Below are 8,075 nucleotides of genomic sequence, written 5' to 3'. Positions count from 1 at the left end.
AGAAGGGATGGTATTTAAATGAATATAAATAAATTTATTAGATACTTTTCACAATCATATCGCTTCCCCCAAAATGTCATTTTCTATCTTTCTAAGGATGTAAGCCTTAACAAAAGCAAATCTTAGTCACGAATTTGAGGAAATTACCCCATAATAAGTTTACATATATTTGAACTGAAAAATTGTAAACCACGCTTTTGCTCTGAGATGTGTGAGGGCCATTCAGGGGCTGTAGGGCCCTGGATAGACACACAAACAAATGTGTGTAAATCTAGAGCCCCACACATTGTAATAAACACAGCTGCATTTATTTGAGTATGTGATCCCATGTACATGTAAAAACATTCAAACAAACACACTCAGCAGATTTATTTGATTGTGCAATGGGACAATTATTCAAATAAACATGCTCGGTACAATTATTTGAATCTCATATTGCACGTTCATCAATCATAGCACTGAAAAAAGAAGGAGGAAAACACCAAAGAATTTACGTGGGGAAAAAATATATGTAAAACAACCTTATTATAGATTTTATAGGGTTAGCTAAAGTTATGGCTCCCTCCTTAACTGTAACAACTATTCTGTATTCAATGATACTTGTTTCTAATGATTAATTAGCTAACTCACTCGATCGTTATATCAGAATGACCAAAATATTGAGATTCATATAATACCAAACTTTACAAACCTAAATTGGGTAGAGATGTAAAATCTCTATATTTCAAGTGCAGAATAGTTCTTTCTAGACGTCTTACATCAAGGGGACACTGGTCAAATTATTATTGCTTTAAACAGCACTCTCATAATTTTAAAAAATTTTATACATGCAACAAAACATTCCTACATTTGGAGACATAAAAAAATCACAAGTGACTCACCTGATCATTTTATATATTAATAAACATTATGACATATATGTGAACACATCACAAATCATATAGGTGTACCAAGAGGCAATTTATGGCCTCCATTAAGTATGTACTGACATAACCTAATATACTAAAATGGGAAGGGGCGGTTAGTCACTGAAATATGCATCGTGTAACAGAGATGAAGAAAATACATGGCTTGTGCCCATCATAAAAAAGATTCAGACTGAAGGCTTAGCTTTGGTTTCTATTCAATTAAATTGTTAAACTGTGCACAGTGATTTTTTTTTAGAACTTGAGACATTTGTGATGTTGGCTGTTTAAATCTTTGTTACCTTCGCTGTGAATTGAAATTGTACATATTTAGTAAATCATGCAGACAAAACAAACTTTTTAGACAATATTTTTATTGGAGAGTTTTCTTTTCCTGTATCCATGTTAAAAAAAAAAAAAAAAAAAGACCTCCTTTCCCAAAATAAAAATGTCAATACTAAATTTAAAGAAGTATAAAGGAATGATTGCTTCCTTTAGAGCTAAATATTTAAATAAACATGGAGATAATTGGCAACATGTTCTTTTGGGCTAATAGGCCGTGTCCAATTTTTTGGGTCTGATGTTTCAGGGTTGAAGATGATATATTAATCACTGAATTAAAGAAATGCTATTAAATAACAGAAATAAATCCCTCAGTCTTCATTTGTATATGAAATATGGAATTAGTCAAAGAAATGTCACTGAGATGATATGATCTTGAATATGCCACAAACTAAAACTCTATTAAAACGTCGTCTACCACCTATAATCTAGTATGACATGTTACAATGCTCCAAAATATTGAACATATAAAATGAGCACTACTCTTCCCATTTGGCCCTGAGATGAATATGACAAAGATTCTAATAATTTTAGTCAAAGAAAATGATGAGTAAAAAATACATGAAGATTAAAGTGGTGACAAATGATCTTTTAAGTATTCTAATTGGTCTTTCTCATTCAAATCTTTGATTCTACAGAAATTGCAAATCCTGATGATCCTGATTTATAAGTGCACCCAGTCAGCTTTCTCTCTTTCACTCCACAGAATATGCCTGTTAGATTTGGAACGAAGACTAAGCCCCCAAAATGTTAAAAATAGACTACTGCCCTGGCAGGAAATTTAGCATTGGCAAGCACAGAACTCAGAAGGAACTGATCTAACATAAGGAAACATTCAGAGAAAAATTTCTGCATTATAATCCTGTTCTGACTGTTTTCAGAGCAGTCAGAGGGAAATATGAAAGAGAGAGAGAAGTATCTTGTGTAGGTTTGTTAACTTGGTGTGTGTATACTTGAATAGCTAGTGTTAAACAACGAAATGCCCAAGAGATGGAAGGAGCCTGAACAGAGTACTTTTGAGAACTTTTTAATGTTATCTTACAACACAAATGGAAAACACTTAAAATGTTGACATAGAAAAATAAAAGTTTCTGAAGACAGCATCACAAAAAAATTCTATATAACTTATAAGATATGCCAACAACATAACAGATAAAATACTAATTTATTTTTACTCTTTTATAAGAAACTTAGATTTTAGTTTATGACCTTTCTTTAAAGGAGAACAACTTTTATTCATTCCTAAAACAGTCTTCTTATAAGATGAAGAATTACAGTTACACTCCATTCTAGTTTTGTTTAGGAAAAGAGGACTACAGTCTTCAAATTACTTGGAAAAAAAAATAGAGATGAATAAAAGAATATAAATTTAGAAAGGAAACTCAAGAACATCCTTACACTCACAGAAAACATTCTGGTATATTCAGTGACCACAAAAAACCTAGACCTTGGTTTTTACAGTTCTTCTTAAAGATACCATTTCCAACACAAACAATATTTCTCAAACCTGTAGTACAGCCCGGGATTGGTCCAGACATGAAGGGAGAACACCAACTATTGAATAACCCTCAACCACTTCCTGCAGTCCTGAAACATTCAGTGGAGGTCTACCACTTCATTATTGAACATGCTTAGAAAGTGTGAGCTCATAAGTTTCCAGTTGAAGGTACATCTAAGCAAGAGGGAAAAAGAGAAGTACAAACCATCCTACCCAACTTGTTTTAACACTTCACATGACATTGCTGAAGAGAGTGAACTTGAGAATAATCAGCCTGTCATCTAAGTAGACAATTTTCCCTTTTTTACTGCAATGTAAAGTGCTTTCATATTATTGAAGATAGATCCATGAAAAGGAACATTTCACATAATTTAAAATAAATGATGAGGGAATATTCAAAAAAATTTTATCAGAAAAAGAAGAGTTCTAACCACAATAATTGCTTAATATGTACTATCTTGACATTTAAAATGAAAATTAGAATCATGATTTGAACAAATACTTTTCCAAGAATTGTCATGATCCCTTGAGTCAAATATCTTCACCCTCAAATCAGCCCGCAACTATGTTATGAACCAACCAAATTATAGCATACATTCTGTCTGCATTAAAACTGTCAAAACCTTATTCTTGTTTTTCATTAAGGCTTTCTTACGAATTGGGTGGGAAGGAAATCTTTATATTTGTAATACTTAGAAAAATAAAAGAAGTAAGTCTACCACTCGCATCTTATAGATGAGGGAACTGAAGTCTACATATCTTTGAGACCATACTGGTTATTTGCTTGTTTTTAATCTCACAGTGATCTAGAAAGCAGTTAAACATAGACTATCAGAACCCCAGGCTCCTGACAGTGTTCAACATATCACAGTAAAACACTCCTTCCAATGGCTATGGAATCATCGAAATGACTGAGTTAGTTTCCCTACTTTTTGTAAGAAGTTTGTTCTAGTCCACAAGAACTCTTCCTAGCAAGAACAGAATGAAAATAATCTATTTTGGAAACCTTATGTTACTCTGAGATGTCACATCATATCTGAGGGCTGTTAACCACTTCTGGACTGGAGTCTTCTTTAATCGAGAGCAGAGACGGTCTCAATTTTGAGAAAAGCTCTTTAAAAATTACTAGTCATTGTTCATAGATTTTACCCACTAATTTTGTCTAAGACTGTTGACTGCTTGTGTCCACTGAAGAATGTGGCTCCATTAAGACCCTCCATTCACAGTTTTGAGCCTGAACCCATTCATGGGTCCCCGCGCCATTCTTTCACTAGTCATGGCCTTTCTGAATCTCATGTGCACTGAAGACCACACATAGTCAGAGGAAGAAACGAGGTAGCAGAGTAACAGTAACAACAGGAGATTCATAAATCTGCAATGGAAAAAATTGGAACAGACTGAAATAGATGAAAGAAAGAGCATGAAGGAAACTTAGATACTTGTTCATCTAAAGTCTTGGCTTTGAGAATTCTGGGGCTCAGAGAGAATAAAAGCCCAAATCATCTCACAGTTACTAACAGAGCTGATACCAGAAGCTAGGTCTCCGGTTATGGTGTAGATGCTTTCATTGCTTCCACTGATGTTTCTATTACTTCTGTGATGTTTCTATTCTATTTAGTGGCTCTAAAAACAATCCTAACAAATAACAGTTACAACATTGATATTGGTTCAATTTACTGACTGCCTATCATGTGTAAGGCATAATAAGAGACACTATAGGATGTACAAAGATGAACAAGATAGAATTACTAGCCTCAGGTTTCTTATCATTTGTCAGAGGTAGACACACACAAAGGAGAACAGGTGCCATAGGGAATGTACCTATATGAAAGTTTCAAGCAAGCTCTCTTCTATATCATGGTATTTCCTCTATTTAAACACAAAATAACTCCAGTCCCTCAATGGTACAGTCCCTCAATATACCGTTGTGTGATACTACATGTGAGGCACTGCTCTAGGTTCTTGGAACACAGTGTTAGACAAACAGACAATATCTCCACCTTAAAAGACCAACATTCTAGTAGAGTAGGTAGAAAACAATTATATAAGATCACTTTACAAAATTTGAAGTGTTTTGTTGAAAATAAAAGAAGGTGATGTAATAGTGAATGAGATGGAATTGGGGAACAGGTAACCTCAGCTGGGGGCCAAGGAGGAGAGTGTGAAGAAAGGTCTCTCTGAGGCAGTGGTATCTGAGTTGAGCCTGAAGGTTGGAAAGAAATGAGCCATGAAGACCTGGAGGGAGAGTATTCCAGAGACAAGGAATAGCAGGTGCATCTACTTGAGGAAAGAATGAGTTTGGCTTTTTGAGAATAAAGCGACCAGTCTACCAAAGCATAATAGAAAAGAGAGAAGGATAGAAGATGAAGCTAGACAACTAAGAAAACATTTCTCAGGCCACGTCAATGACTTATAGTGTGATGTCTTGTTAATAAGCACTCAAGAATAACTTTACAGATAAAATTTGGAGAATTTTAAGGAGACTTCTTCTTAGGTCCTTCTATCCAATGTCATGGTTTCATAGATGAGAAAACTGAGTTCTATGAGGTTTACCTGTGAGAATCAGAAGAAACATAGATTATTATTCCCAGTGAATAGAAATGAGCTTAGCAACCTGTTTGTGGCCTGATCATAATTTCTTCCCCTATAAAATGGATAGTAACATTCTATGCCCCTCTGCCTTTAGAATGAGAAAAATCTCATTTCTCAGATTTTCACAATACAACCTGACTTGTGTCTGGCCACAGACAAATCTGTCAGCCCGGAAAACAAATTATTTGGGCCAAAGAAATTTTGTATTTTGGAAACTAAAGCCCTAGATTCAGCAAACAGGCCGCCACAGTGGCACATTACCCAGGAAGCACCTACCCCGGTCACCATGTCTCAGCACGGTGCCCACAGTTGCCAGCTTGCTCAAAACAGCTGTGCTAGAATCAGGCGTGAGCAAGGGCCCCAGCCATTTCCCCTTCCCCTGAACTTCTAAAAAACACAAAAACTCGCAGAGCTGAGAGAGAAGCCAATAAGAAGTAAGGAACATGCAGCAGGTGGTACCATCTGTGCCCGGCTAATTCCAGCCAAAACAATCTGCTCCCTAGAGTTCCCAGTTGTGGAGAAGGGAAGAGAATCTGACAGTGGCGGAGCCAGGGGAGGGGGTGTAGGAGGGCAAGTGCCGAGGCTATTATTCAAACGTTCAGCTGGTTGGAGAAGTAGATTATTGATGCCAGTGAACTATTATCTCTCTCCTTTTCTCTTTACAACCACCGTGGGAGATTCCAAAGTCTCGCTAAGCTGGCAAATATCAGATCCCACACCTGCGAGACAGACATGTAGGCATCACTGTGAGTCTGTCACCACTGAGATGGGAGGGACAAACATTCCACAGCAAGACTGAGAAGCACAGCCCACCCCAAGACAGAAAAACAAGGGGAGAGGGAGCTTATGTTTATTTTATTCTATTTTCCTAGCAACCAAATTCTCTCCCTCTCGCCAGTTCATTCTTTGAAAATTATCCACGGTTTCGAATGGGCTTATATTCCTCATGCTTGATCCCCAGGTTGGCATTTTCTAAAATAAAATTCTTTCACTTGATGGACTTCCCTGTGAGGAACAAATCTTCTCTCCTGGCTCATTTACAATCATGGGATGAATAAATGCACGCAATTCAAAGATAGATCAAAAGGTCTGTAGCAATAACTTCCTCTTAAGAGAGTAACAGACAGACAGGGCCCATTCTTTCACAGATGGAGGAGACAGCGATGATTTGAGGGTCATGGAAAGACCTGTCTACTAAAAAAGAAAATCTTACCCACTGCAAAATTGCCACCAGCACCTTCAGGTTAAGGAACTGTCTCCAGAAATTTATCCGTTAAATGCAAATACCCGGAAGGAGTGATATCACCTTCCCTTAGATTAATTTATCAATTTATAGCTGAGAGTTCAGCCCTGAGGGAGTAGGTCAGAGGCAAGTTCACTTTTATTGAGTGAAGGAAGGTCTAGAATTCAGGTGCCGACCCAAGAAATCAGGACCTCAAGGGCCTCTCAAGGAAGGAAAGATAGCTCCTGAGCCTAACTCCCTTAGGGGCTGAACTGTGTCCCTCTCAAAATGTCTGTTTAAGTCCTAACCCCTGAAGCGTTTGAATATGTCCTGATTTGGAAATAGGGTATTTGCAAAAGTAATCAAGTTAAGATGAAGTATTTAGGGTGGGCCCTAATCCAATACAGATGATGTCCTCATAAGAAGAGGGAAATTTAGACACAGACACACAGGGAGAGTGCCATGCGAAAACTAAGACAGAGGTCGAAGTGGTGCAGCTAAAGCAAAGGACATCGAGGGTGCTAGCCGTCACCAAAAGCTAGGAGAGAGAAATGAAACAGATTCTTCTGAAGGAAGCAACCCGGTGACAACTTGATTTTGGACCTCTAGCCTCTAGAACTGTGAATAAGTTTCTGTTGTTTTAAGACACCCAGTTTGTGGTACTTTATTTTGGCAGCCCTGGGAAACAAATATACCCTCAAAGTGAACCACGGTCAAGGTCTCTGGATTGGTCTGAAAATTAAGATCAGTTTTTGATCTAACTATTCTCTTAGTGCCTGAGCTTTAACAGATAAAACAAATATCAGTAGGAATATCCCTTTTGGTTTTGAGATGCTTGTCATCAGGAAAAAGACAAACTGCCTGCTCTTTTCCCCAAATGTCTGCTATAAGGTAATCTTTTTAATTAGGATAATTAAATTCTTGTTTCAAGGGGCACCAAAGTGCAAGCATTATAGTCTGATTTCCTGTAAAGAGTCTTTTCCTGCCTCCTGTTCCACATGGTGTCCATTAATAGAAGAGAAGCACCAAGTGAGTCAGACATTATGGTTACAGGTTTGTGGCTCATGTCAACGCTAAGAAGAGGGAAATGAGAAAGGAAAACATAAATTGGGAAACAGTGTCAGAGGGCAGGCCAAGATAATGTAAGAACCAGAAAGCAGAGGAAAAGGTGTTGTGTGAGAACCCAAACCTTGCTTCAGGTAGGAAACGTCAGAGAAAAAATACAGTGCCATTTTTAAATTAAGGGGATGGGGAGAAGAAATCTATGTAGATATTTACTGTTTTTTTGCAGCCTGAGTTCAGTAGTAGAAATTAGTGAGATGTGCCCTCTCCCCTGATTCATTACTGCTGTGGAATCTTAACCTTTGCCAGCTCCAAGTCTCTTGTGAAATCTGCTAATAATTCCTGCAATGTACTTATATCACTGAGATTTGGGAAAGATATTGGGAATTTGGTGAGGAAAGCAACATGAGAACCCAAGGCAGGAGTGAGTCAATTGGTGTGTGTTTTGATATAC

The 8,075-nt window shown here is 37.3% G+C and overlaps 1 protein-coding gene across 7 annotated transcripts in view; it reads left to right on the top strand.

Moving 5' to 3' along the window:
• The window catches only part of ZEB2 (zinc finger E-box binding homeobox 2), a 131,021-nt gene extending 129,574 nt beyond the window's left edge, over positions 1-1,447 (top strand). For all 7 annotated transcript variants that reach the window (XM_039855598.1, XM_039855601.1, XM_039855599.1 and 4 more), the window contains one exon: positions 1-1,447. This exon is cut by the window's left edge. The gene's annotated coding sequence lies outside the window, so the exon portion shown is untranslated.
• Positions 1,448-8,075: the final 6,628 nt, after the last annotated feature.

This window comes from Pteropus medius, unplaced genomic scaffold (assembly GCF_902729225.1).
Source record: "Pteropus medius unplaced genomic scaffold, Ma_sr-lr_union100, whole genome shotgun sequence".
Taxonomy (NCBI): Eukaryota; Metazoa; Chordata; class Mammalia; order Chiroptera; family Pteropodidae; genus Pteropus; species Pteropus medius.
The sequence above is the reverse complement of the archived record's forward strand: the minus strand, read 5'-3'. Positions and strand labels throughout refer to the sequence as shown.